Below are 27835 nucleotides of genomic sequence, written 5' to 3' on the forward strand. Positions count from 1 at the left end.
AATTTTGTATTATATTATTATGTCTTTCGTGTGTTTCCCTATGATTTTAACGAAATAGTAAGAGCTCTTTGAGTTTCATGTACCCCGTTTTTTAGGGAATATATATTTATTACGTAATTAATTAGGTACCGTTCATAAGAACGAGCGCATAGGGGGTGCTTGTACCTTCCCCTCGCGTAACCGAACTCTTGATCCCGAATTTGGTAAACATATACTGATTCTACCCTTAATTGGGTAGTAATCAAGTGTTCTAACCATACTAAAGGGTTAGTGGCGACTCCATTCCTATTTTTTCCTAAAAATTTAAGCCATAATTTTTATTTCGCCGACCCCGGGGTACCTGCACTCCGGGACGTCGCGACACCCTCCAATGAGTTGTATATTTGCAACTCTAAAAACTTTAGACAATAAAGAATTTTAGTTTGAAATATTTGATCCTTTATTATTTAAGATGTAGTATGATATCCTCAACACCAGATTAATTAATGTCTCATTGCTTATTGTTAATTGCATTTATACTCCAGCTATTATTTTTTACACATATAATTTAACATACCCTTTCCAACCACTAAAAACCCTACACACAAAAATCTATTTCTTCTGCTTTTCATGTTCAATATGTAAAGATGAAATCATTTTCATCAACACACACACAACTTTTTTATTTCTGTTAATGTTGTAGCAAATTAGTATGACATACAAAATAAATATTTACTACTACATTTAAGACAAGCTTGAATTACATACTATCATTAAGAAACATATTGCATATATAGCCCGATAATTAAATAGTGCAAGATATATATTAAGGTTTGCATCACTCACTAGTTAAAAACATTCAAAATCAAATTCTTCGTAGTCGTTACTTGCAACCACTTCTCCTCAATCTTTTCACCTTCTTCTTTTCAACCCCCTCAATGATGTGAACGAACCAATTAGGTTTTCCAGTTAAAAACATAAAAAACCCAGCAACCAATCCAAACACAATTCAACAATCATATCCAATCAATGCCGCTTCCCAAAAGGATCCACTTATAGAGTGTGATTCATCATCTTGTTGGAACATAAAAGATGTTGGTGTTGTCGCATTATCATTTCTGCAAGTTTTCGATAGTGGAAACCTGCACAATCCCAAGTTTCCAGAATATGAAGAGTTTGAAAATGTATCAAATTGGGTGCTTCGAGGTATGGGCCCAAATAGTTGGTTTTGGGAGAGGTTTAAGACACCTAAAGTTGACAAACTTGCCAATTGCTTAGGAATCTAACCGCTAAGGTTGTTTGAAGATAAATCCAACCATTCAAGTGTTGTCAAATTTCCCAGTGATGTTGGAATATCACCCGTAAGGCTATTGTGTGAAAAGTTGAGTCCTCGAAGTGATTTAAGCTTTCCAATTGACTTTGGAATCTTCCCATTGAAACTATTATTTGACATATCAATCATTGTGAAGATTGTCAGAATTTTCTCCATGCGAAAATCAGAACCTTTCATCGTTACCATCATGGAATCTTGATAATAAGCATTTGTACTTATATATTGCAATTTGTATTTAAATTCATCCACATTCATCATGCCTTTCCAACTTTCAAAATGCTTTAATGGCAAATGACCAGTAAAATTATTTGAGGATAAGTCAACAACTCGCAACTTAGATGAGGAAAATTTAGTCTTGGAACTGCTCCCTATGGGGCCATGAAATCTATTGGATCGCAAGATGAGGACATGCAAGTTTGGCAGGTATTCCAACCAATAAGGGAACGTGTCAACTATTATGTTGTTTCCAAGGTCTAGAACTTCCAACTCCATACAATTGACCAAAGATCGCGGCACTTTTCCTTCTAGTTGATTGCTATTCAGGCCAAGAGTTCTTAAGGTGCTGCTGTTTGCAAAAGTGTCGGGAATGGTACCATTAAATTGATTCATACGAAGATCTAAAACAAAAAGGTTATCACTAAAGTTTCCCAAACATGGTGGAATCATGCCACCCAAGCTGTTGTTGGATAAATTAAGGACTAGAAGGGAACTCGCATTACAAATCAAAGAAGGAATCTCTCCTGTCAGATGATTATTTGAGATTAAAAAGAATTCTGTGGAGAATGGTGGAATTGGGAGTGATCCTTGAATCATATTGTTTTGAATATTAAGATATTGTAGATTCTTCCAAGGAAGATGTTCATCTACATGTGTCAAAAAGTTATGAGAAAGATTTAAAAATATCAAGGAATTATTCCACATATTGAATGTCCATTTGGGGATCACTCTAGCGATTTTGTTGGCAGACAGGTCCAACAATTCTAGGCTCTTTGAGCCTCTTAGATTTGGAAATTCACTTATGTTGCAGGAGGACAAATATAGTTTTGTCAAATTAGGGAAGGAAAGGCCGATGTCATCTATTTGAGTAAATGACAAATTGTTTTTTGAAAAATCAAGATTCTTGAGGTTAAGGAGCTTGAAGATTGAGTTTGAGATGGGACCATAAAGCTTGTTGTGTGATAAATATATATAAGCAAATCAAAAAGATTGAAACTCGGAAATGGGACCAATAAGTTGATTCTGACTCAGATCTAACCATTGCAAGGATGATAGAGCAAGCACCCAAGATGGTATTGTGTCATTGAGAGAGTTGCCAAACAAGTTGAGGTGTGTGATATTGTGTAAAATTATATACTGGTTGAGTAAGAAGAGTACGGCAGTCAAGTGATTGCACTAGTATCTAAGCTGTTGCAAGGGATAACAGAGGCAAACAACCAGATGGTATTGTTCGCATGGAGAGAGTTAGCGAGAGAAGTCTAAGTAGCTTGGAGTTGGTTGATGCTAGAGCAGATACTCAAACCCTTAGCTGCTTCCTAATGCTTTACCTAGATTATGTATATATCTACTAATTACACCAACAAACTTGAAGAAATATCGGTCTAGTACACCCTCAAAATACATGAGATTTCCCACCAACAACTAGCATATGGTATTTGTTCTGCATCTCTTCTTTTTTTAGTAGTGCTTGGAGACAACTTTGCTTGAGTTTTAAAATGGAGAGCTAGAGAATACTTACTACTTTGTATTTTCTTTCATGCCAAATGTTGTAGTACCTTCTTCAAATATTGCTTATGGGTTAAGCACACAACAACCCTTTTCCTTGTCACGATTGATTCCATTCCAAGAATTTTCTTTGCTTCAATGAGTTTTTCATCTCAAAATTTCATCTTCAATTTGTGGTCTTTAATCCTTTGTTACTTTAGCTGCAATCAACATGTCATTCCTCAACATTCAAGAGCAATATATGAAAGAACCAACATTCAATTTTCGAGTATAAACACAATAATCATATTGGCTTCTATGTAGCCTGGTCTTAAAAATTGATCAAACTTCTTGTCCCATGTGTCCGAGCCTAGCTTGTTCAGGGCATTATGCTTGACTGTGACCGCATCTCGTTGTGCTTGGGATGGGTTTCCATATGTAAATAATAGTGTAGGGTTATTATTTTCTGCTAGTAGAGTCTTTGTTGTAAGCCAATAAGGCAGTATGATCCTCGGTCACTTTGAGTGTTTCCTAGCTGCCAGAATGATAATTACATAAAAAACCTCTTTTTAGGGGAGGTGAGTGTTCAGCAGTCATTAAAAAACTCACTTGCAATTGTCAACGTGTTAGTCTCCTTGCTCCATCTGCTAAGTACAACAGTCAACGGAGGATTGTAATGAATTACATTGCTTCAAGTTTTTACTGCTGGTGCCACGCTTTCAGAAGTGATTATTTTCCGCTGCTATCATGAATGAATGTTAATGAAAGTGTTCGTGGATGAATGTTGGTAAAACGATAGGATGGTTAGTTAAGCAAGGGTGCTTAGCTATCGCCGCAGGACCTTAACAACGGGCTGTGAAAAAGAGTCGGGACCGTGACATTGACTTGGAAACCTTTTTAATTGCACACTAGTCTTCTTGCTTTTGTCTTGAGGCCCCATTTGTTGCGGTCATATCATTTCTCTTCAAGATCTCCTGTAAGAAAAGCTGTCTTAAAATCAAGTTGAACCAAATTCAAATCGAATTGAGCTACCATGGATAGAAAAAATTCGAATATCCTACTGGAAGAAAAATTCATTATCTTCCTTTTGCCCTAACTGAGCTTAAATCTGACTTTCTCTTCTTACTTGGGATGTTCCTTCTTGGCAAGGACCATTGCAACCAATTTCGTTCTTTCCTTTGGGCGATTTACCACGCTTCCAAGTATCATTCTTACTAAAGATATTGCAGTTCTTTATTCATGGCTTTTTATTTCATCCACATTTTTAGAACATGCAAACTTCTTTATATGTGGAAGAATATCATCTCACTATAGGCAGGCATTACACAAACATGTCGTGTATACACACTAGCTGTCTGAATCTCTCTTCTGGTCGCTTGGTGTGCAATAGACTCTTATTGCTGTTGTGTCTTCTATTGGTTCCTCCTCTTCATCATCTCCTTCATCATTTTCTTCTGTGACGGAGAAGAGAAGTATATAAAGATTGAGGTCTTTATAATGCGCCTTTCCGATTCTACATTTGCAAATTCCCTTTGTTAGAATTTTCCAGGGGTGCATCTTCTTCGTTTCCTGAGCTTGAATTTTGTAAAAAAATGACATCCCTACTAAAATCACCTTTTTCATTCTTGACTCCACAACTGTAACCTTTCACACTGCTAAAGCAAGAAAAAATAGCTATTTGCTTGGGGATCAAGCTTTACTGTCAGTTACATGGTAAATAAGATGGACAATCAAAATGATAAGGACTCATAATCAGTAGTAGGTTTTCAAATCCATACGCTCAATGTGTGTTTTTCCTTCAAATATTGTGGATGGTAGTCTGTGATGATCTAGTTGGCGATGTAACAGATTCCACTTAAAATGCCTTACCCATCCAGCATTGGATACGCATTCACATTTTCAGCAAAGTGTGATTCATTCTTTCTACTAGGCCATAACTTACTATTTGGCGTTACCTTCACGGTGAATGCCTCCTGCTTCCTTCATCTTGACAAAATTCTACAACAGATCAGACTTGTATTCTCACCATTTGTCTGATTGTAGACACTTGATCTTTCTTCTTTGGGTTTTCCAAACATCTTCTTCCAAGCTAAGAACACGTTCAGAACGTATCTTTATGCTCAGGGTTATACACCCAAAGTGAAGAACAATGTTTGCTGGCCTAATGATGGAGTTTGTGGGACCCCACACTCAAGTATGTACATAGTAAGATTGCTTTTTTGGCAGACAGCAGTACCAAAACTTTCACTATGGTTTGTTTTTCCAAGCTACACAATGTTCAAAAATTCTAATTACAAGTTTGGCACTTCAACAAGCCTGTCTGCCAACCCTTGCATAGCATGTCCAAGTCAACATCGCAGTGTGCCAAATGCTTGTAGTATCAGAAGTGTCTCTTTGACTTTTTCAAAGCAATGTTGGTCCCATTAACAATCACGTGTCCTTGCAAAAATATAGGTTATTTATCCTTGTGCCTTTAGAACAACAACAAACACCTTTTATCACCTCATAACCATTTCAATGGTGATTTGAACCTTGGAATCTAATAACCTATGCAAATCAAATTTTTTTCAAATCAGTACCTACGAGACATTGTCAGCTTTCGAGTTGTTCCATTATGCAGCTCCAACTAAATAGTACCCAACACTCCTTTTTTGGCATGGACGGTCATCTCCCATGAGTATTTTCACCATCTACTTTCTCAAGTCTAGTGAAATAGCTTTTATTGTAAATCATATGATGGGTGTATCCTGAATCTAGGATCCATTTCATCAGAGTTGACATTTGTTTGTGGAGATAATTGCTATGTTTATATCCTGATTAGATTAATTAGCAATTAGCACTTGTGCTGGTGCTCGCATTCGGCTTATCCTTGTGTTCAAATTTAGGGCAGCCCTTTTTCCAATGGCCTTGTTGTGACTAAATCTGCATTCATCTTTAGCACGGGATCTATTCCATTCAAAAAAACGACTCTCAATTGGGGAGCGAGAGTTGATTTCTTTTGGATGTATGTTATGCAGCTTTTGGACCTCCCTGTACCACATCGATCCGTTGCACTACTTTCAACTTTTTAGCTTTTTTTTACGGACTTTATGTCATCGATGCATCTTCCATACGTCCTTTACCAGAAAAGGTTATCTTTCCCATACATTATGGTGCGTTAAACCGCTCATAGGAATCGGCAAGAGTTAGCAAAACAATAGTGTTATCGTCACTCTTAATTTATTCATCTAAAGTTAAAAAATCAGCCTGCAAGTTTGTTCATAACATTTCAAATGATCGATCATAGATGTACCTCCTTGTTGGGAATAGAAAGAGTTCTTTCAAATGCAGCTATTTTGGATGTTCGTTATCATGTATTTGTCTTCCACTTCTTGCATAGGTATGGCTATGTTTTCTCTAATGACATTGTACTTGACATCGTTTGCGAGGAACAGCAGATCGTCCCACAAGCTATTCGCTTCAGTTGCTTCTAGTCTACCTCCTTCATGTCATCGGGGGTTTACCTTCCAACGATGTATAGCCGTGTGATTAAGGACATCCATAACTTCAACCTTTCATATTCCAAAGCTATTATTCCATCAAAATTTTCACTTCAAACTGTGTTTGAAACGCAACGGTTGTAGCTCTTGAATCGCTTTTTTACTTGCCATCTTTCTCCAAATCAAGTATATGGTTCTGATACAATTGTTGGAGTGTGGTTATGAACAGTACCGTATACGTGATAGTAGAAAAGACAAATTCAGCTTTATCTGATACCACCTTATTTATACCCAATTCAAGATCGAATTTAGTATAGAGAAAAGGTAATGAAGAAAAAAGCACGCAAATACAACACTGAGCATTTTGTGTGGAAAACTCTCCAATTTGCGGAGAAAAAATATGGATTAGCTAGAAGTAATTCACTAATTTAAATGAGGAGTATACAACAATACAAAAGAAAAAACTCTCAAATTCTCTCTACACTCAAATACAAAATTGGCTAACAAGCCTTCAAAAGTCAAGGAATTCCTAATTCTAAGTTTGGGATGATTGAAAATGAGATGGGATGAATCTATTTATAAAATAATATGAGTACTATAGTAGTATTGTGCAATACAGTTGTAGTACTATGTGGTACGGTAGTGATAACAATTGACACCCCCCTTCATCTTTTTTTTTCTTATTATTCTTTGATGTGGGGTCCACAAATTGGTGGTGGACTTCTACACTTACCTCTCAATAAGTACCTTGTTGAATTGCAAACTGATATTGACATTCTAAAATGTAGTGCAATGCCGTTTAAGAACACTGAATCTAGTGCTCAGAATTTTCAATGGAATGTTTCCACATGAGAAGTACACATTTAGTAGTAAGAATGAAGGATTTTGTGGTACAGTTCTCTTTTGAATGCCTGAACATCCTCTCATAAGTATGCGACACTACACATTCTTCACTTGTATATTAATATAAGTGCACTTAGCATATGAATTTAGAGGTCATGCCATACAACAACAGTAAATGGAATGTTCCACATTCTAGGTGGGCATTACCTCATCATATTGCTCTTTAATAATTAACAGAAATCTTTTTTAGGCTTAGAAGTAGAAAGCTGTGGTTGAGTGGAGATATGGCTTCTCTGTAAATATTGTTGCGCTTTGTCAATGCAGGCACTTGGTGAATATTCTGGCGAAAGGGACCCAGTATGGGACGCCCGAAGATGTTCCATACAAAAATTCCTGTTTAAACACATTTACTGCGAGAATCACTGGGTGGGAATGCCAAGCTCACAGTTATATGTGCCATATCTCAGATAACAGGTATTTGACTGCATAATTCTTTTATTTTCACCTTACCTAAAAGTTTAAACTATTAGATTGTGAGTCAACAATGTGTATCAAGTTTTAACACTCCCCACATGTGCAGCCCCGACAGCACACGGAGATAAATACACGATACATAGCACCCATTACAGGGAGTAAAATAAATTTTTAAACACCAAACAATAAACATGGGCAACAAGACTAGAACCTAGAACCTTCCAGTAACCAGCTCTGATACATTGTTAGATTACCATTTTACCTAAAAAACTAAAGCTATTAAGTTGCAGGCCAACTATGCATATCAAGCTTTAAGAATTTTATTTGTAAAAAAATTCACTGATCATGATGTGAACCTTGGGATATTAAGTTTTGTTAACAGTAAATGTCACATGTAGTGCAATGCTGGAAAATACATGATTATTTTTTTTAATTTTATTTTAACAACTTGACCCATTTACTGAATAGCCAAGTCTTTTAGTTTTTACATGGAGAAAGTTTCTAAACAGAATGTTTGCTTGTCATTTGTTTCAAAGCATCACTCCCCTCCCCCCCCCCCTCCCCCCCCAAACACACGGTGGAAATAATTGTTGCTGTAATTGAATGCAGAAGTACTGGTGAAACATTGAGCACACTCAGATTTGGACAGCGTGCAAAATCCCATACATAATGAGCCAGTAATTAATGAAATAACTGAGGATGATGTTAACGATCTAAGTGATCAGATTCGCCAGTTGAAGGTATTAAGTGGTCCTGCAGGAGTAATATGCTACTTTCTGTTTCTTCACAGGTTGATGTCAAACTGAACTGGGATTTGATGAAATGTGTATTGGTGGTTGCAGGAAGAACTTATCAGAGCAAAGTCAAGCACATGCAACTCAGTTGGGAGTAATGGACATTTCAAGGGACGAAATGTACGCAAAAGCTTAAATCAATTAAGAGTGAGCCTGAATCGCTCTTGATCCTTCCCCGCTTTGGATAATGATTCGGAGGAAGTAGTTCCTGTTGATGAATGCGATGTAAGGGAACTACACATGCAGCTAGATAACTTGCAGAGTTCAAGCAAAGAGAACCCAAGTAATCTGTCTGACAAGAGAAATAGCTTCAAGTTTCATTCTGTAGAAGAAAGTTCTGAGGCAGACATGAGTGAGCATGAGATAAGCTGTATAGAAGAAAGTGAAACTGAAGAAGTCAATACAGAAAATCCAGGTAAAAAACTCACACATGAGGAAGATGTTGCTTCTGTTAGGAGCCTCACCATTGCCACCAATGAGTCAAGTTCATGCCAGCAGGCCGCAGTCCTCCAAGATCCAACATTGTCTGAGTCTCCTAAATTTAGCAATGCCCAAAGGAAAAGCACAGTCCTCTCATCGATTTTTTGGCAAGCCAGAATAATGTTTTGGGAGAGTTCCAAGCTTGATATACAGAGTTCAATAAAACAATGTGATCACATTCGATCACTGCGGTCAAGCAAGATATTTCCAGGCCCCACTGAGTCTTTGGCTGCCAGTCTTCAGAGAGGCTTACAGATTATTGACTATCACCAACAGCAGTCTACATCAAATAAATCTTCAGTTGCCTTCTCCTTTGAAAACTTGACATTTAAACCATGCTCAGAAGTTGACAAACCCAATGCTTCCATCCAGACATTATTGCAAGAAGGGCCTGATCAACCATCTGCTTCTTTCCTGTGCGCATCTTGCCAACAAAGAGGATTTAATGGTACTGCTGAAGTAGAGGATAGCTTGAAAACGTGGATTGTTTCAGAAGAAAAATCTCAGAATCCTAATGCATCAATAGATCAACTGCCTAAGGTATATGTCAAATTAGTTAACCCACTAACAAGCATATATTGTAAATACATTTGTTTTGTTAAAATTTTTTGTTCTTATGCTTCTGTAATCAGGGTGCGAGAAGAAATTTGGCAGAAGCCATCAACAGAGAGAGGGAGCTTGAAACTGTTTGTGCTGAGCAAGCAGCTAAAATTGAGGAGCTAAATCGTCTGGTGACAATTTCTATTCAATCGTTTGTGCTTTCTTAACTACCCGAGTGTTTGTGATTTTTTTTTTCACTTGTTAAAGTCTAAAATCCTGCAGGTACAGCGATACAGAAAATGAGAGAGAACATACTTTTATTTCGGAACAGGGTCAAATAAGTGATTCTCTTCTTCTTGAACCTTCAAAAAAAAGAAATCATACCAGTTGAGGGGCTCCAAAATGAAGAATATCATTCATTGAAGAATGAAACCAAGGTTTTTCTTTGCATTCCCAGATCTTGTGCATCATATATGTGCTGTTTTTGACTACCTTTTGTTCTTATCCGTAACATTTTTTTTTTTTCAGCTATTGGGATGCAATTATGATGAGAATCAACCAGAGATGATAACGGAAAAATTTGAAATAAAGGAAGTCCTGGAAGGGGTAGATTATGATTACAGGAGCACATCCTTTGATATTAATGAGAGAGAAGCACTTCTTAAAGAAATCCGAACTTTAAGGAGCAAGTTGCAGTCATATACTGATGCATTTCCCAACAAGTCCACTGAGAAACTACGATCTTCTTTAATGTCACAGTCCATCCATTTGTGTGCAAGTAGGTTAGATTCTCATACCAATAATGAAGAGCTGGAGAGAGAAAGGCAGAGGTGGACAGAAATGGAGAGCGATTGGATTTCTTTGACAGATGAACTTAGAGTTGATTTAGAATCCCATCGTCGGCATGCAGAGAAGGTGGAGATGGAGTTGAGATCAGAGAAGAAGTGCAGTGAAGAGTTGGATGATGCACTCCAAAGATCAGTTCTTGGGCATGCCAGAATGGTTGAACACTATGCTTAACTACAGGTTAAGCATAATGACTTGCTTGAAAACCATTGGTTGATGATGGAAGGAATAGCTGAGGTGAAGAGGGCAGCTGCAAAGGCAGGGGCTAAAGGAAATGGATCTCGTTTTGCAAAGGCTCTAACTTCAGAGCTTTCAGCCCTAAGAGTAGAGAGGGAGAGGGAGAGGGCACACTTGAAGAGGGAGAACAAGAGTCTTAGAATTCAACTCAAAAGACACTGCAGAAGCTGTTCATGCTGCTGGAGAACTTCTCGTAAGGCTGAGGGAAGCCGAGGAAGCATCATCAATTGCAGATGGTAACATATGTTTGCCCTTGTCTTGTTATATTTTTTTCTTCTTTACTTGCACAAGTTGTTTCACTTTTTTTCCCCCATGACTTCAAACAATGCAGGAGAATTTTATGAAGGGTCAGCAAGAGAATGAGAAGCTGAAGAAGCAAATAGAGAAAATGAAGAGAAAACACAAGATGGAGATGATCACCATGAAACAGTACCTTGCAGAGAGTCGGTTGCCAGAATCTGCATTACCACCGCTATACCGGGAGGATTCTGACACGGTACACAACAACACAATCTCAACAGCAGATGATGACCAGGCATGGAGAGCAGAATTTGGGGCAATATACCAAGAGCATTATTAAGTCACTGGCAGAAGTGTTCAAATCATCCGAAGAGATTTGTTTGTACTTCCACAATGGCCTTGCATGGGATCCCACTTGGGTCCAAGCAATGTATAGTTTATGTAGATTTCAACATTCAATTTCTTCTTCTATTCCTTCTTTGTCTTTCTTTTCCCCTTAATATTTGCTTTGGTGCTTCGAGTGCATTGCTGATTACTTTTTAATATGTGGGACTATATGATATCTTTCATCTGTTCAAAACTCATTGATAATGAAGATTACATTTTTGAAGTGGATTTCTTGCACGATAATAGTTACAAGCCTTATTGTTGTAACTTGAGATACGGTACATATTTTGAGAATAAATTACTTCACCTCACAAGATTTCTTTAGATTATGGCATGTCAATTAAAGAAAAAATTTCGTGAGATGGAGCATAGATTTCCATTCACTGATCACCTCAATTCCTAGTACCTCACCACCAGATGCTATAAATACCGCTTTGCTTGGTTTTCAAAGATTTTTTCTGCAATGAAAATCTGCACAAGCTTTAGTTTTACTTTAAGTGAAGTGTTTGGTGTTGTCTATGAAGTATTTGACCATAATGGATTTGTTCAACACCCAATCTTTGAATTTTTTGGGCAATGGAGAAATTGAATTTTATTAACAATATAAAAAGAGAGAAGTCACACGACTGCTTGTGTTATGACCTAGTCTCATTAAAAATTGTACAGAAAATTATCTGCAGAACCATTCACTATCTCCGGACAGAAAAATGAGATATGGAACCAAAGCAACAGAGTCGTTGAAGAGGTCCTGGAACCTATTGCAGTTATTGGGTGAGCAATAATATATCTATAGAAGCAATTTGAAACCGTTTGAACAGTAGCTAACTCAACTGTAATATTTATTTTGTGATTCCAACATTTATAATGAGTTTCCACAACGGACCTCCCCTCCCTCAATCAGAGAAAACCAGGAGCAAAAATGATGCAGTTTTTGGCTTAAGAAAATGATCCTTCAAATTTTGTGTGATTAGGAACAAAACAATTAATTTGTCCAAATTCAGAAAATTTTTAGAAAATTTTCAAAATTGATCTGTAAATTTGACTTAATTGTTAACTATTCCCTTCAATGAGCTGTAGATTTGGAACTGCGAGCAATTTGGTTAATAAGACATAGTACATGAAACTCTATGAGTTCTAAAGAAGAAATAGAGTCCATTTTTTTATAAATGAAAGCTCCATACTAGCTAGAAATTATATAGTAATATGCAAATCTTTTCTTTTCACTGGGCCAAGGCTACATAATGAGGAGTAGCTCATTCATGCTACAACTTGGAAGTCTCATGTCTGAATTTTCAGGATGGTTTAGAAACATTTTCATGTCAATTCTTAAAATGTTGCATTCTTGCTTTCAATCCCACTTGATCTCGTTCAAGGGCACAAAAGCTTAATGCGCTATTTAGGTTGGATTTCTTGTGAGAGCGTACAAACTTTGTTAACCATCTGTAGCCAATCCACTAAGACAAAATGATTGGAAGTAGAACAAGTATTCACAACCCAAAAGGAAAAAAAGAAAAAAAAACTCATGATAAGAACTTGGACAATAAGTACTTCTAGAGAAGTATAAAATATACTCTTGATACACATTTTAGCCTAAACAAAGAATCTTACAATATTCATAAATACACCTAAATCAAAATTTTAATATGCAAGGTCCATTATACAGTCACCCTTCCCAATCAAAGAAATGATGCAGAGTCATCCTTCCAATCAAAGAAAAGCCTCTATAAGCTCCAACAAAGGGGGGGAGGGGGGGGGGGGGGGGGGGGGGAGGAGGGGGGGGGATGTGGTTTCAATACAAAAGTACCTTTAAATTATATCCATGGGTTATTAGAAGGTACGTAATAGCACTTCACTCTAAAAGCATTAAAGATTCACTTATAGTAATTAAAATCAGCCAAAGAAAAGGAAGAGACGACCTTACTAGTGCTTGGACCAATGGCCTTGCATTGGATCCCCCTTTGATCCTAGCAGTGAACAATTCTTGCAGATTTCTATATTCTTCTCTCTGCCTTTTGTTTTTGAGCTTATATTTTTTTGGTCTTTTGAGTGCATGCTTATTAATTTATGGGGACTCCTGGCTGTGGTGGGCATGGCCAGTTCACCCCTGGTTTCGCAAGGAGGTAAGGGTCCAAGTGGCCCCCCCGGCCGCCCAAGGTTCTAAGTCACTAAAAAAATAACAATAATAACTTATCGTGATTCTCAGATTTTTCATCTATACCAAGCTCTCAATGATAATGAAGATTAATTTTCAGGTTACTTTCTTGCATGATAGTTGTGTGTATGCCTTTCAATTCTCAACTGGATCCATTTAGTTTGAACCTTTAGATTAAAGTCGATGGACTGGATTTTTTATTTTTTAAAATTAAATATCTTTATTGATATGCCCTCACTTTTGGCGGAGTAATACCGTGGTTACAAGAGAAGCACTAAGAGATTACAGATAATGAAATTAAAATCCCTCAAAAAACAACACAAAAAACCAACCAAACCAGAACAACAAATCCAAACAATGCTAAATAAGAAACAAATCTAAACAGACCTAGATAAAATCAAAAAACTTTAAGCAAATCTAAACTGAACAAACAAAAATCGAGAGGTTGAATGTAAATAAATTGAATATGTGCCGTGATGATCAAATAAGCACTCACACTCAAACCATATCAAATCTAATATGAAGTTTACAACAAATAAATGGCTTCATAGTTACCATTTTGTTAATTCCATTATGTTCTTCAATTTTCGTGGCGAAAATATGGAGTTAATTAACTCCTATGAATTTTCTTTATATTGTGACATGCCAATTAAAGAAATATTTTCTCAGAACAAAACATACATGAGACCCACCCAGTGTCATGTTTAAGTTTCACTCAGCCATTGTTCACCAGGGAATTGTTCCTTGGATCTTTCAGATGTTTTTTTTTTTTTCCTTTTCTTTTTACAAAAAACCCAAATTTATTGATAGCCCTCACTTATGGCAGAGGAAAACCGTGGTTACAAACAAGACACAAGAGATTTACAAAATAAACTAGCAAAACCATCCCAAGTAACAAAGACCAAACAAACCTATCAGAACACAACCCAAGAATCAAACTAAACCAAACTAAACAAAACCATATTCATCAAAACAAAACAAACACAAACAAAAACCAAAATACTTGCAAACTGAAGACAAAACCTGCAAAATAAGAAACTTGCGGAAAACATAGGAGGACCAAATGCCAATTAAAAATGAAAGTTTGGAATACTCATCTTATCCATACGAATTAGACCTCTTATTTTACTTGGCGGCACATCACCTACAAAATATCTCCTTGTGTTGCCTCTCTCTCCTTGATGAGCCAAGTAATCCGCCACTTGATTACCTTATCTAAATTGGTGTTTTATAGAGAATTAAAGGCCTTGAAGCTCCTCCTCTAACAATTCCTAAAAGTCCCATAAGTACCAAGAAGAGCAAATCTCAGAAGTGATCCAACCCACCACCAATTCCGAGTCACTTTCAATACAAATATTCTGATATCCCAACTCTTTACATAGTTGAACACCATTAATTCTATGGTCTTAGAGGATGGTACAGTTTTGGTGTCCCCTGAGGAGATCCATGAAGGTGTGGTTAAGCATTTTCAAAGTTTTCTCTCGAAACAGTCTAATAGAATATTACCTAATTTGAGCCACCTTATCTCTAGGGAGATATCTGAGGATGAAAATGAGTACTTAGTCAGAGATCCTTCAAAAATGGAGCTAAAAACAGCTCTTGATTCTATCCCAAAAGATAGTAGTCTAGGACTTGATGGTTTTGGTTCCGGATTTTACAAATCTTGTTGGGATTTTGTTAAAGAGGATTTACCGGAAGCGGCCAAGGAATTTTTCAGTGGAGCGCCTCTATCCAAAATTTTCACGTCTTCGTATTTTGTTCTTATCCCTTAAGTGAAGGATCCAAGAAGTTTTGAAAAGTTCAAACCAATTAGCCTTTGTTCTGTCGCATACAAAATTTTTTCAAAAATTATTGTAGGTTGATTGACGTGTTGCTTGAATAGAATTATCTCTCCGGAGCAAGGGGCTTTTCTCCCGAGTAGAAGTATTTTTGAAATATTACTCTAGCGCAGGAAATGGTTCACTCAATCAACAGAAAGAGTAAAGGGGGAAATGTAGTTTTGAAAGTGGATATGGCAAAGGCGTATGATAGGGTTGACTAAGGATTTTTGATTTGGTTCTTGGAGGGTTTTGGCTTCTCTAGTCATGTGTGTAACTTAATAGCCGAATGTATTTAGATGATATGGTTTTCGATCATGATGAATTGTATGTATAGGGGTTTTTTCAAGTCTCAACGGGGCCTTCGGTAAGGTGATCCTCTATCCCCTTATTTATTTATTTATTTTGATGGAAGAAATTCTTTCTAGATTATTAAAAAGAAATTTTAAGGAAGGCAGGATTAGAAATTTTTATCTTCCGAGGGGAGCTCCTTTAATCTCTCATCTATTATATACAAATGACTTGCTTGTTTTTGCTAATGGGGAAATGAGATCTTTGAAGATGCTTTTGAAGACAGTGGATTTGTATGAAAGTTGGTCAGGCCAGTTAATTAACAAGGAGAAATCAGCTCTCTTTTTGTCCAATAAGATCAACATTTCCAGAAGAAAGGAGCTATTACGCTTGACAGGTTTTGCGGAAGGAAATTTTCCAACAATATACCTTGGAGCTCCTTTGAGTTCTAGTCGCCTTACTACTAGATTGCTTGATTCGTTGGTCTCAAAAATTTGAAATAAGGCGTCGAGCTGGAAGATGAGGTTATTGTCTCAGGGAGGTCATCTCATCCTTATTCGGCATGTTTTATCATGCATGGCGATTCATACGCTAGTGGTTCTCACAGTTCCTTTAGAGGTGATAAAAAATATTAATTCCATTCGCTCTTCTTTTCTTTGGGGAGAGAGAAGTGGTAGGGCGAAAATGAAATTGTATGCTTGGTCAGAGGTTTGTAAGCCCCTAGATGAAGGGGGTGTTGGCATTAGGGACCTTAATGATGTTCAGAGATCCTTTCACATGAATTTTGTTGGAGACACGAGTTTCCTCTCTTTTTTCTCGGTAATCTAGTTCACATTTTGTAACTAGGAAGTCTGTCTCTACCTCCTAACTATATCCCCTTTTTAACTACTCCTCCAGATCTATCATTTGATTCTCTAACTCCTTGATATTAAGGTCCACCTGACCAAAGACCTCTACATTCCACCTTTTTAAAGCAACTTTAGCCTTTTTGAGTTTAACAACCAACTTACACATGCCTGACACCTGAATTGGATCCATCTAAATCTGATGAATAAAAGGAAAAAAATTCTCATGTGAACTCCACATATTTTGATACTTGAAAGGAGGAGGCCCATATCTTGTTGAGTGATTTGAGAAATGTATCAACATAGGTTTGTGGTCCGACGTCTTCCTTGCCAAGTATTCCAACCTAGCGGTTTGAAAACGATTAATGAAGGACACATTCACAAGAGCCCGGTCAAGCTTCGTTCATCTCCTAGTCAGCAAACATGCCCATTAAACCAAGACATATGCCCACTATGAGATTTTAAATCAACAACGCGACAATTGTTTAAACAATTATTAAACTCCTCCATAGTAGCCAAAGGTCTAGGCTGCCCCCCAATTCGTTCCCCATGCTCCCGAACAATGTTAAAATCCCCCACAATAAGCCAAGGATTAAACCCTGCTTGAAGAGCTTCTAAATCTTTCCGAAGACCCCTATGCTCATAGAAGGAGCATTTCGCATAAACAAAGGTGGCAAGCACTTTTGTCCCATTTAAGACCACCCATACCACTATCATTTGATTCGACATACTCACTATTTCAAAATCATCGTGCTCATTCCACATTACCCATACTTTCCCTCCCATTAATTCATTCAAACAATAGTTAGGGAAATCTAAAAATTGAGCGAAACGAACCATAGAGTCCTCCTGCATGAACGGTTCCGAAATCACCAACACTGAAATTGAATACTTCCTAATCAAATTCTTTAAGCGTTTCTTTGACATGCCTATACCTCGCATGTTCCACACCATCATTTTTATCTCATAAATTAAGTTTTACATGACGGGTAACAACCCGTTGGGATTGCCCCACTTTATTACTAGAAGCTTTTAACAAAGGAATCCTGGCTTGAGAAAAATTACCTTATGAATCATAGCCTTTGTCAGAGGCCAGACCATGTATTTTACTCTCATTTTCATAAGCAAGCTGAAACTATTCAAGATCCAAACCCGTATCTCTTACGTCCGAAGCAAGTTCAACAATCTCCCCTTTCTCTATCATCATATTCTTTCCAAGTATCTCTTCACCCTGCGCTTTTCCACCCGACTCATGCACATCACAATCTTCAACCACCTATGGAGTTTCTTTTCCTCCCTTACTACCTTTTTTCAATCACCAATGTGTTACACTCTTTTTGGCCTTCAATTTGTACCATCTCGCTCTTCCCAATTGCCTGAGCATTATTGCTCGACCCACCCGCATGCAATCCCTCATCAATGAGGACTAGGTGAGGACTACCCTCCTCTAAAACCTATTTTCCTTTATCCGAAACTTACTTTACCTCATTTCCAATCTCCTTATTTTCAGACACAATAATGGGATCCACTTCCACATTTTTTCTTGCACCTTCTTTTAAACTCTTGTCCTTTCTTCGCACCTCCTTTCAAGCTTTGACCTTCTCTTTCTTCCCTTCAACCATCATCTCGTTCTTCTTAACTGTTTTCGCCTTGATACAATCACCCAACCTACAAACAACCTCTGTATGACCCTGACGAAAACATTTTTGCAATAATAACCCTACTTCTCATACACCACTTCCTGCCAAACTTGATCCTTGGATCTTTCAAATGCTGTTCTCCAAAATTTAGAAAGTAAGTTCCTTCATAAGCTAATCAAAAGAGACAACTGACAATTTTTTGAAAGGTAGTCATGAGCATTTGTTCCCTCTGATTTTTGTTTAGGAGCATGAGATTTCAGATGACTAATTACCAATGCTCTTTTCTTGAGAAAACTTTCTTAAAAAAAAAAAAAAAACGGATGAATGGATTGAGATTTTCCTCTAGGCATTGCTATCTTCCTACTATCCATACCAATGTTCCCTTTTTCTTTTCAAGAAAAAACTGTCAATGCCTTTGTGTGTTTCACTAGTTTTTTCTTAATTTACGGTAATAATGGTAGCTATTTAAGATAAAGGACAACTCCAAAAATGGGTTTTATGTTGAGAGTTTGACGGAAGTATTCATGATCAGTATGAGGATGTTGCTCAAACTTTGACCAAGGTAGCAATATATGCATCACTTGACATTCTACTCAATGATTTTGAAGGTAATTGTCCCCAAGAGATCTTAAGATACCTACTGTCTCTTTTCATGAAGATGCTTTGTTGAACTTATGAAGAGGGGTGGGATCTCTACATTTCGTTTCCTCCATAGTTTTTCTCTGTTGTTTGAAGTTTTACCTTTTATGATGCAGGATCTTTCAACTAGAAAGAAAGGAGCAACCAGCATATATTCCAAGAGCTCTCGATTCCATATTTTATTTTTTCATGTATCCTTGAGTTGTGATGCAAGATATCATTGAATAATAGATGTAATAACAAGATAAGGATACACATGCACGCACGCATACGTATATATGTATATATGTATATTTATGGAACCCCTTTTAATCGCAAACAAAATGAAGAGTAATAGAACTCAAATTATTGCTTTTGAATAATGCTTCCATCTCAAATGGCCTAAAGACAAAATAATTTTTGCTTCTGAATGACATCACAAAGCATTATGGTGGTAGTAGCCATAAAAGTTTAGAAATTATACTTGATTTCTAGAAACATGTCTCAGGGGAAGCGTTTGCCATCCAACAAGATCCTTCCAAGTAACAATTCTATATGATCAGTTTTTGGTCCATTGTCCCAAAACAAAATTAGTTAGGTCCGTTTCATGTAATGACAAATTTTACTATCTGTTGCAATATGCAATAGTGCAAGCTCAGCTGATTGTGCCTGCATAATCTCCAGATGTGTGTGTTCTTTTTAATGTTTACACATAATGGATTTATGATTGTGATTTTAACTCCATTCTTTTTTCTCATCTGGAAAAAAACCTATGCCAGAGGGAAACTCATCATGTTGTTATAGCAGTTCAAAGACCAGCAAAATCAGCTTTGTCGGTCTTGCTGGACTTGAAAGAACTGATGGTGCAAGTGGTACTAGGCACCAGCATGTCAAGGAAAGCAAAAAAGTCATGAAGACCCCATGACACCTAAGGTATGTTTTCCCTTCTTGTCGCCAATAAATTCTTTCTAGTTATCTTAATTGTGTGGACAAAATATTTGTTTGACATCATTGACTACAATAAGACTTCTTCATTCAAATGATAAACATAAATTTTCAGGTTGTGTCCTCTTTAATCTCCCCTCCAGACACAATATGTTTGATATCATCGACTACAATAGGATTCTTCATTCAAATAATTTTTTTCAGGCAGTGTTCTCTTTAATCACCCCACTTTTATAGATTGTCAATTTGAGAAATTGAAAATTGAGAATTTTGGATTATTTTGTGGCAGTTCATCTATTCCCTCAAGCAAAGAATTTCATCCTAGTCATTTAAGACCAAAGCAAAACAATTGATTCTAACTTCTTAAGCATTTCTTTGCAGTCCTAGTGCGCTGCCTAATGGTCTTTGGTGGTGAATTGTGAATTGGTACATTCTAAAATGCGGTACACTATCATTTTATCATTTTAGGGCACTATATCTAGTGATCCAAAGTTAAAATAGAGCATTTTCCACATGGGTTGTACATATTTATAGGTAACAATGGTTATAATTATATTTTGAGTCATTATTAATGTAACTAAATAAAACATCATTTTAGGTTTACAAATACCTGTCTTCTAAATATGTGACCGAGACTACACTTTCTTCACTTATATATTGATATAAACATTTTAAAATATGTCATACTACAATCCTAAATGGATTGTTGTATGCATTTTAGAATATATTCCGCAATACAATCCCAAATCAGAATATTCCACATAATATTACCTTTTTGTATTACTTAATAACTAGCAGAAGCTTTTCTTGAGGCTTGTATTGAGTTGTACCTCTTATTCAAAAGGATTATCCACTTAAAGCCAATTTGGAGGTTTCGTGCATAGGATGAGAGGGTGCAAAGGAAATTTTGGGATTTTCACTTGTGGTCTACTAGTTTTTGTGTGTGTGTACTTACTTGTGGCCTAGGTTGAAACCTTAAGGCAGTTTTTATTGGTTGAATAAGATAAATGCTTTTCTTATTTCTTTCGATTTGCTGCATGTGTTGACGCTAAAGTAGTGAGTAGTTTTTGGTAATTGGGTCTCCACCAATTATTAATGGTTGTATATACTATTTGTGTCTCAAGTCTCCAGACACTGCCTTATTCAGATTTCCGACCTGCTTCTCAATTTTATTTTATTTTTAATTTCAAATGAGAGATCCTGGAGTACCCTATAGTGATTCTAAATTTTAATCTTTGAATACATTTGATAGGGCATGAATGATGGGTGGAGAGGAACACTCAGTCACTGGATGTGACTGAAACTCAGTGAGGATAAATACCAAACAAGTATATTTCAATCTGAAAAATAATACAGAGGAATTCAAACAACAAAATCTCTCGCTCACTCACTGGCTTTCAACTCTCAACACACCACATTGCTCACATTTACTCACACACAACTCAGCTATTTATAGTAATTATAGAAATCAAATAATCAACAATGGTGGGTGCAAATCTTCAATAGAGGTGGGCTGGTAGGTGGAGTAGGTTGCCTGCAAATCTTCAATGTCCACAACGGTGGGCTGCCGGTCTTCAATGGAGGTGGGCTGCCGGTCTTCAATGGAGGTAGGCTGCCGGTCTTCAAGTTTAATCTTCAACATCCCCCCTTAAACTTGACTCTCCTAATTTTGTCATTCCGAGCATTGTCTTCAGTCTTGCAAAAATATCATGTCTGAGTGGTTTTGTGAAAATGTCAGCAATCTGATCATACGTTCTGCAAGATATCAATTCCATTTCTTTCTTCCTGTAACCCTTGACGACATGTTTTGCTTTGTATCTCTGGATTTCTCTTTGAGTGTTCTTCTTGGTCTTGTAGACCCATTTTACACTAATAGTTTTGCGGTTCTTCGGGAGATTTGTCAACTCCCAAGTCTTGCTCTTCTTGATGGATTGAATCTTCTCATCCATCATTTTTCTCCATTTGTTTTCTTCGTTAGCTTTCTCAAAGCTAACTGGGTCGTTAGTTAGCAACAGGCAGTTTAGAGCAACATATTCTTCCATTGGTTCTGTATTTTCATACAGATCGGCTAGATTTCGAGCTCCTCTAGGTCTCATGTCTGAGATTTCACGCTCAATTGGTGATGGAGCTTCATTCCTCTGTGGTGAACCATGTGGAGGTGTCTGCAGCTCAGGAATTTGTGGCTCGATAGCCACTTCTCTTGTCTGTGTAGGTTCTTCTCCTTCAAGTGTCAATTCCGCATCTTTGGAACATTCAGCCTGGTCCCATTTCCAGGATTCATTTTCTTCAAAGATAACATCCCGGCTATGAAAGACTTTCTTGTTGATGGGATTGTAGAGTCGATATCCCATGGTGCTATCGCCGTATCCTACAAGGACACACTTCTCTCCTTTATCATCCAGCTTTGTCCTTCTTGCTTCTGGGATCTTGGCGTAGGCTATGGAGCCAAACACCCTAAGATGACTCACACTGGGCTTGTGAGTACTCCAGGCTTCATATGGTGTCTTTGTATCAAGACTCTTCGTCGGACACCTATTGAGTAGATAGACTGCACATAACACTGCTTCTGCCCAAAAACTCTTGGGCACATTTTTATCCTTTAACATGCTTCTAGCCATGTTAAGGATTGTGCGGTTCTTCCTTTCGGCAACACCATTCAACTGGGGAGTGTATGATGGTGTGAACTGTTTCTGAATCCCTTGTTGTCTAAGGAATTACAGGAAAGCTTCGTCTTTGTACTCTCCTCCTTGATCTGACCGGAGTGACTTGATGCGGAAGCCACTCTGTTTCTCCACAAGAGTTTTGAACTCTTTGAACTTATCGAATACCTCTGACTTCCTTTTCAAGAAGTAGACCCAGGTCTTCCTGCTGTAGTCGTCGATGAAGGTGAGGAAGTATCGATTCTGTCCATTCGAAAATGGTCTTAATGGACCACACACATCTGTGTGTATTAGCTGGAGCGGCATGGTTGATCTCCAATCGGCTTGCTTTCCAAAGCTGTTTCTGTGTTGCTTGCTCAAAATACAGCTTTCACATATCACATTTGGATGATGAATATTGGGTAAGCCCTTCACCATCTTCTTGCTTCCTAATTGCTTCAAACTTTCAAAGTTTAGATGCCCATACCTTAGATGCCATAGCCAGTCTTTGTCTTTAATGATAGCGCTCAAACACCTTGGCGTATCATGTTGGATGGCGAGCGGAAACATTCGATTCTTTGCCATTTGAACTCGAGTAACAAGCTTTCCTCGAGCATCTATTATCACCATCTGCTTATCACTGAGGCTAATTCGATAGCCTCTCTCCACGAGCTGTCCGAGACTAAGTATATTAGTCTTCATGGCTGGCACATAGTAGACGTTGGAGATGTAAGCATGATCTCCAGACTTTTGTTTGATCAAAACATCTCCTCTCCCTTGGACTGGGATTTTAGAATTATCGCCGAAAGAGATCTCCCCCTGAACTTTCTCATTAAGTTCAAAGAATAAGTTCTTTCTGCCAGTCATATGATTGCTGGCTCCAGAATCAAGGTACCAAACACTCTGGTCCTGAGGAGTTGCATTGTGTGCCATCAACATCAATGACTCTCCATCTGCATGATCAGTTTCGGCAAGGTTGGCCTCCTCGCTAACCTTTTCTTGTTGTCGCCCCCAACATTCATTGCTATAGTGTCCATACTTGTGACAATTGTAGCATTGAATGTTTCTTTTGTCTACATTTGAGCGATTATTATATCCTCCTCTTCTTCCTTGTCCTCTGCCTTGTGGGACATAGCTCTGTTGATTTCGTCCTCCTCTAGTGGGACCTCTTCTGCCTCTGCCACCTTCTCTGGAGTTAAAATTTCCAGAATTTCTTCCACGAGATCCTCGGTCTCGTCCTCTTCCTTGTTGTGACGTCCCCCCTTTGTCGTATCTATCTGTAGTGAGGGACAACTTCGTTTGGAGAGCTTGCTCCAGTGCTTTATCATCACTTCTTCTATTGACTTTTTGCTCATGGGCTTGGAGTGAGCCCACAAGTTCTTCTACAGACATTGTTTCCAAGTCTTTTGTCTCCTCTAGGGTCACAGCTATATAATCATATTTTGGATCTAAAGATCGCAAAATTTTTTCACAAATTCTCTTGTCATTGAGAATTTCTCCATTTCTTCTTAATTGATTTGATACTACCATTACTCGTGTATAGTAGTCTGAAATGGATTCAGTAGACTTCATTTTGAGAGATTCAAACTCACCTCGCAATGTCTGAAGACGAATCTTTTTTACTTTATCTGCACCTTTGTGTGTTCGATGGAGAGAGTCCCAAACTTCTTTAGATGTCTTTGCGGAGGCGATGATTTCGAACGTGGCCTCATCAAGGCCTTGGTAGATTATGGATTTTGCCTTGCAATCTTTCTTTCGATCGGCTCGCAAGGTCGTTCTTTGAGCTTCGGGCATAGCTGCTTCGACTTCTTTTGATGGGCTTTCTCTGTACCCATCTTCAACGATGTCCATGACATCTTGAGAACCTAGAAGGGCTCTCATTTGAATCGACCAGTTGTCATAATTCTCTCGGGTCAATTTTGGAATGACCGATTGGATAGTACCGTTAGCCATCGAATTTAATATATAAAAAAAACAGAGAAATGGGGGCTGATTTTGGTAAATCTAATGCCACCAATAAATTCAGAAGATTGAAAAACCTTAGGAACCGGTTTTGGTTTGCAAAGAACCGGTCTAAAAATCACCGAACCGGCTATAGGAAATTCTGGTGAATTTTTAAACTAACCGGTTCAACTTAACGGCCGCTTAACGGCGTTAACTGTTCCGTTACCCCACGTGGCATCCTCTGTGCGTGCCGCGTGTCGCTGCTGGGAGCGGGTCAGATGCGGGTCGACGCTCGGGTACGGATCCGGGTTGCTGGTCGTGGATCCGGTTCGCGGGTCGATGGGCCGGGTTGCGGGTCGCTTTCCGGGTCGGATCTCGCCAATCGGGCGAAGAAGACGCGTGCAGGAGCGTGAGGCGCGTGTCGCCGTCTGCCGGAGCCTTCGTCGGCGCGTGCAGCGCGTGGGAAGAGCGTTGTCTTCGTGGGAGGCGCGTGGGAGCGCGTGTAGACTCACCCAGTGTCCGTTTGAGACGTAATTTCCACCGTTGGAATCGTCTTGAATCGAATTGCACAATGGCAGGCTCAATTTGGGAGTTGGAGCAACTTCAAAACTGGGAGAAAATCAGATTTCTCCTCTGTTCGCCTCTGTTTAGCGAATTCCGGCGTACCTAGATGCTCTGATACCACTGATGGGTGGAGAGGAACACTCAGTCACTGGATGTGACTGAAACTCAGTGAGGATAAATACCAAACAAGTATATTTCAATCTGAAAAATAATACAGAGGAATTCAAACAACAAAATCTCTCGCTCACTCACTGGCTTTCAACTCTCAACACACCACATTGCTCACATTTACTCACACACAACTCAGCTATTTATAGTAATTATAGAAATCAAATAATCAACAATGGTGGGTGCAAATCTTCAATAGAGGTGGGCTGGTAGGTGGAGTAGGTTGCCTGCAAATCTCCAATGTCCACAACGGTGGGCTGCCGGTCTTCAATGGAGGTGGGCTGCCGGTCTTCAATGGAGGTAGGCTGCCGGTCTTCAAGTTTAATCTTCAACAATGAATCATTGGTTCTCCCTCACTCACATGCTAGTTGGAGCTAAAAAAATAATGAACCAATCCTTCTGCACTTGTGATGGAGTTTGAAATTATTAAAACATGCAAGTATTAAATTAATAGAACATAAATTAAGGTTGAGGATTACTGTGATAACCATACCCTTTTGACCATAATAAATTTAAACTATTATGATTAATTAGCATGACTTGCTTTATTTTGCATTAAACAAGTTCATACTAGATATGTTATTCATTAATTGAGTCGCATTAACTAATATGGGAATTCTATTTGACTTATTATTGGTAGGAGGGGTTTAGATGAAAGGAAATTGTGAGAAATATGCCAAAATATAAACAACACAAGAGTTAAGACAAAGAGGAAAACAAAATAGGATGGGGTATGCTGAAACAAGGTGTGATACTTGGCAGCACTACCAACCAATAGCAGTCACTTGACAACTCTAAAGACCAGCAACCGGCACCTAGCGCACAGATGGGAGCACTATAGGATCTTGTTGCCACCTATCGTCACAGCCCTATCATGTTTCTAGCCTCTGCCTTGGCAAGCAAATGACAGCAAGTAACTATTGTCTTGACCTTTCAAGTCCTGCAGAGTAGCCTCAACACATAAAAGAATACCACAACTCTTGTTGGAAATCCTAGTTCTAAGGAGAAAGAGAAAAAGGGAGATAACTCTGCAAAAAATCAAGGAAATTCAGAGAAAATCATGACAAAATACAAGAAATTCAAAGGAAAGCTTAAACTAAGTTGAAGAAGCTAAAAATCAAGGTAGGTGTTCTTAATTTTCATTTATTCACCTTGGGATTTTGGATATTCAAAGGAAATAAGGGTAGAAACTGGCATAGAGTTGAATCCTAATAAGGAAGATTTAAGCTTCTTGTTTCTAATTACTTGATATGGTTGTATATATGTTTTCTTTGGATATCATATCTATATATCTTGTCTAGTTGGGAAATTTTCATGTGGTAGATATTCATCTTGTAAGGATGATTGTTTTACATACCATGGAAAAGCTTGTGTATGTTGAGAATTTCACTTGTGAGCTTGTCCAACATTGGAAAATTAAAGTGGATAATGGGTGTTTATGCATATGGATGGACCTAAGACCCAATTAGCTTGAGCTTTTGGGTCAAATTGGTGTTCATCCATTTGTATCAAGCCCACCCATGGGCTCCTCGGTCCTAACAAGTGGTATCAGAGTCGACAGTTCGTAACTCTGGGTGAGCAACATCGTAAAAGTCGAGACGGGCAGCTAATTCTCCTGACGTGCTAACAGTTGGAGGACCAAGTGTGTGGCTGAAGCCAATAAGGATCATCTAGGTTGCGGATGGATCCGAATAGAGTCAAGACGTGGGAGGTAGGATTGTTTTGGAGGCACGTAAAACGCCAGTGGTAAGATCCACTTGAGCAACTGTTGGAGAATTGTCCTAGAAGGGAGACAGTTTCCGTTCAAGGGGGAGCAGGAACTCACAAGTGAGGGGGAGATTGTTGAGAATTCTACTTGTGAGCTTTTCCCACATTGAAAAATTAAAGTGGATAATGAGTGCTTATATACATGGATGGACCCAAGACCCAATTAGCTTGAGCTTTTTGGTCAAATTGGTGTTCACCCATGTGTATCAAGCCCACCCATGGGCTCCTCCAGTCCTAACATTGTATGCATATATTGAATTCTTATTGTGTGAAATAGCTAGCACCAAGTGTTATTGTGGCTGTGATATTGTGGAATTTGAGCAAGTAGGGACTGTGTCTCCCTTAAGTGAAAGACCCTAAATCTTCTGAGGGTATTTTTGCATTAAGCGACCAAGCTAGAATTTGGAACTTGTTGGTATTTCCACGTTAAGCAGTGGTTGGCCAAGCTGGAATTTGACACTTGTTTGAGATAATATGTGCACTTAGTTGGGACAACGCTGCTAGGTTGAAAAAAATGTGTAAATGCATCCTATTTCAATGTTTTTGTGAAGGTAACTTTAGATGAAGAGATTGCATAGAACAAAAAGTGTGTTTGTGCACCATGATTATGCATGCATATAAGAAACCACATGTTAAAGTATTAGAATCCTTATTAAATAAAGAGAAATTAAGAATGCCTACTAAGCTCATGGTTGCTCACCCTATTCTTTAATAATTTCAAGTTCGAACTGAAGGAGGACCCCACTTATTAAGTTCTCCAAGAGACCGTCATTTTTTATATGTATTACAAGTTGGTAAGAAGAGATAAGGATACTAATCATGTTCTCGGTTGGCGGTTATGTATGCAGACTAGGGAGTGTGAAAAATGTTGTATGTAAACTACATCATTGGCATGATCACATTCTTCTTCCCCCTCACCTGTACACTTCTCCTCAGCATTTTCACCTTCTCATGCCCAACTCCCTCAATTTTCCTAACCAACCAATAAGGTTTATCGGTAATGAACATAAGATATCGCCCAACCAATCCAAGTACTGCTCCACATCCATATCCGATCAATGCAACTTTCCAAAAGGAACCACTTATAAAATCTAAGTCATCACCGTGGAGCA

At 38.2% G+C, this 27835-nt stretch overlaps 1 pseudogene; it reads left to right on the top strand.

Moving 5' to 3' along the window:
• The first annotated feature begins 7490 nt into the window (after positions 1-7490).
• On the top strand, positions 7491-11556 carry LOC131149867 (kinesin-like protein KIN-12F; annotated as a pseudogene).
• The last annotated feature ends 16279 nt before the right edge of the window (positions 11557-27835 follow it).

This window comes from Malania oleifera, chromosome 1 (assembly GCF_029873635.1).
Source record: "Malania oleifera isolate guangnan ecotype guangnan chromosome 1, ASM2987363v1, whole genome shotgun sequence".
NCBI classification, from domain to species: Eukaryota; Viridiplantae; Streptophyta; class Magnoliopsida; order Santalales; family Ximeniaceae; genus Malania; species Malania oleifera.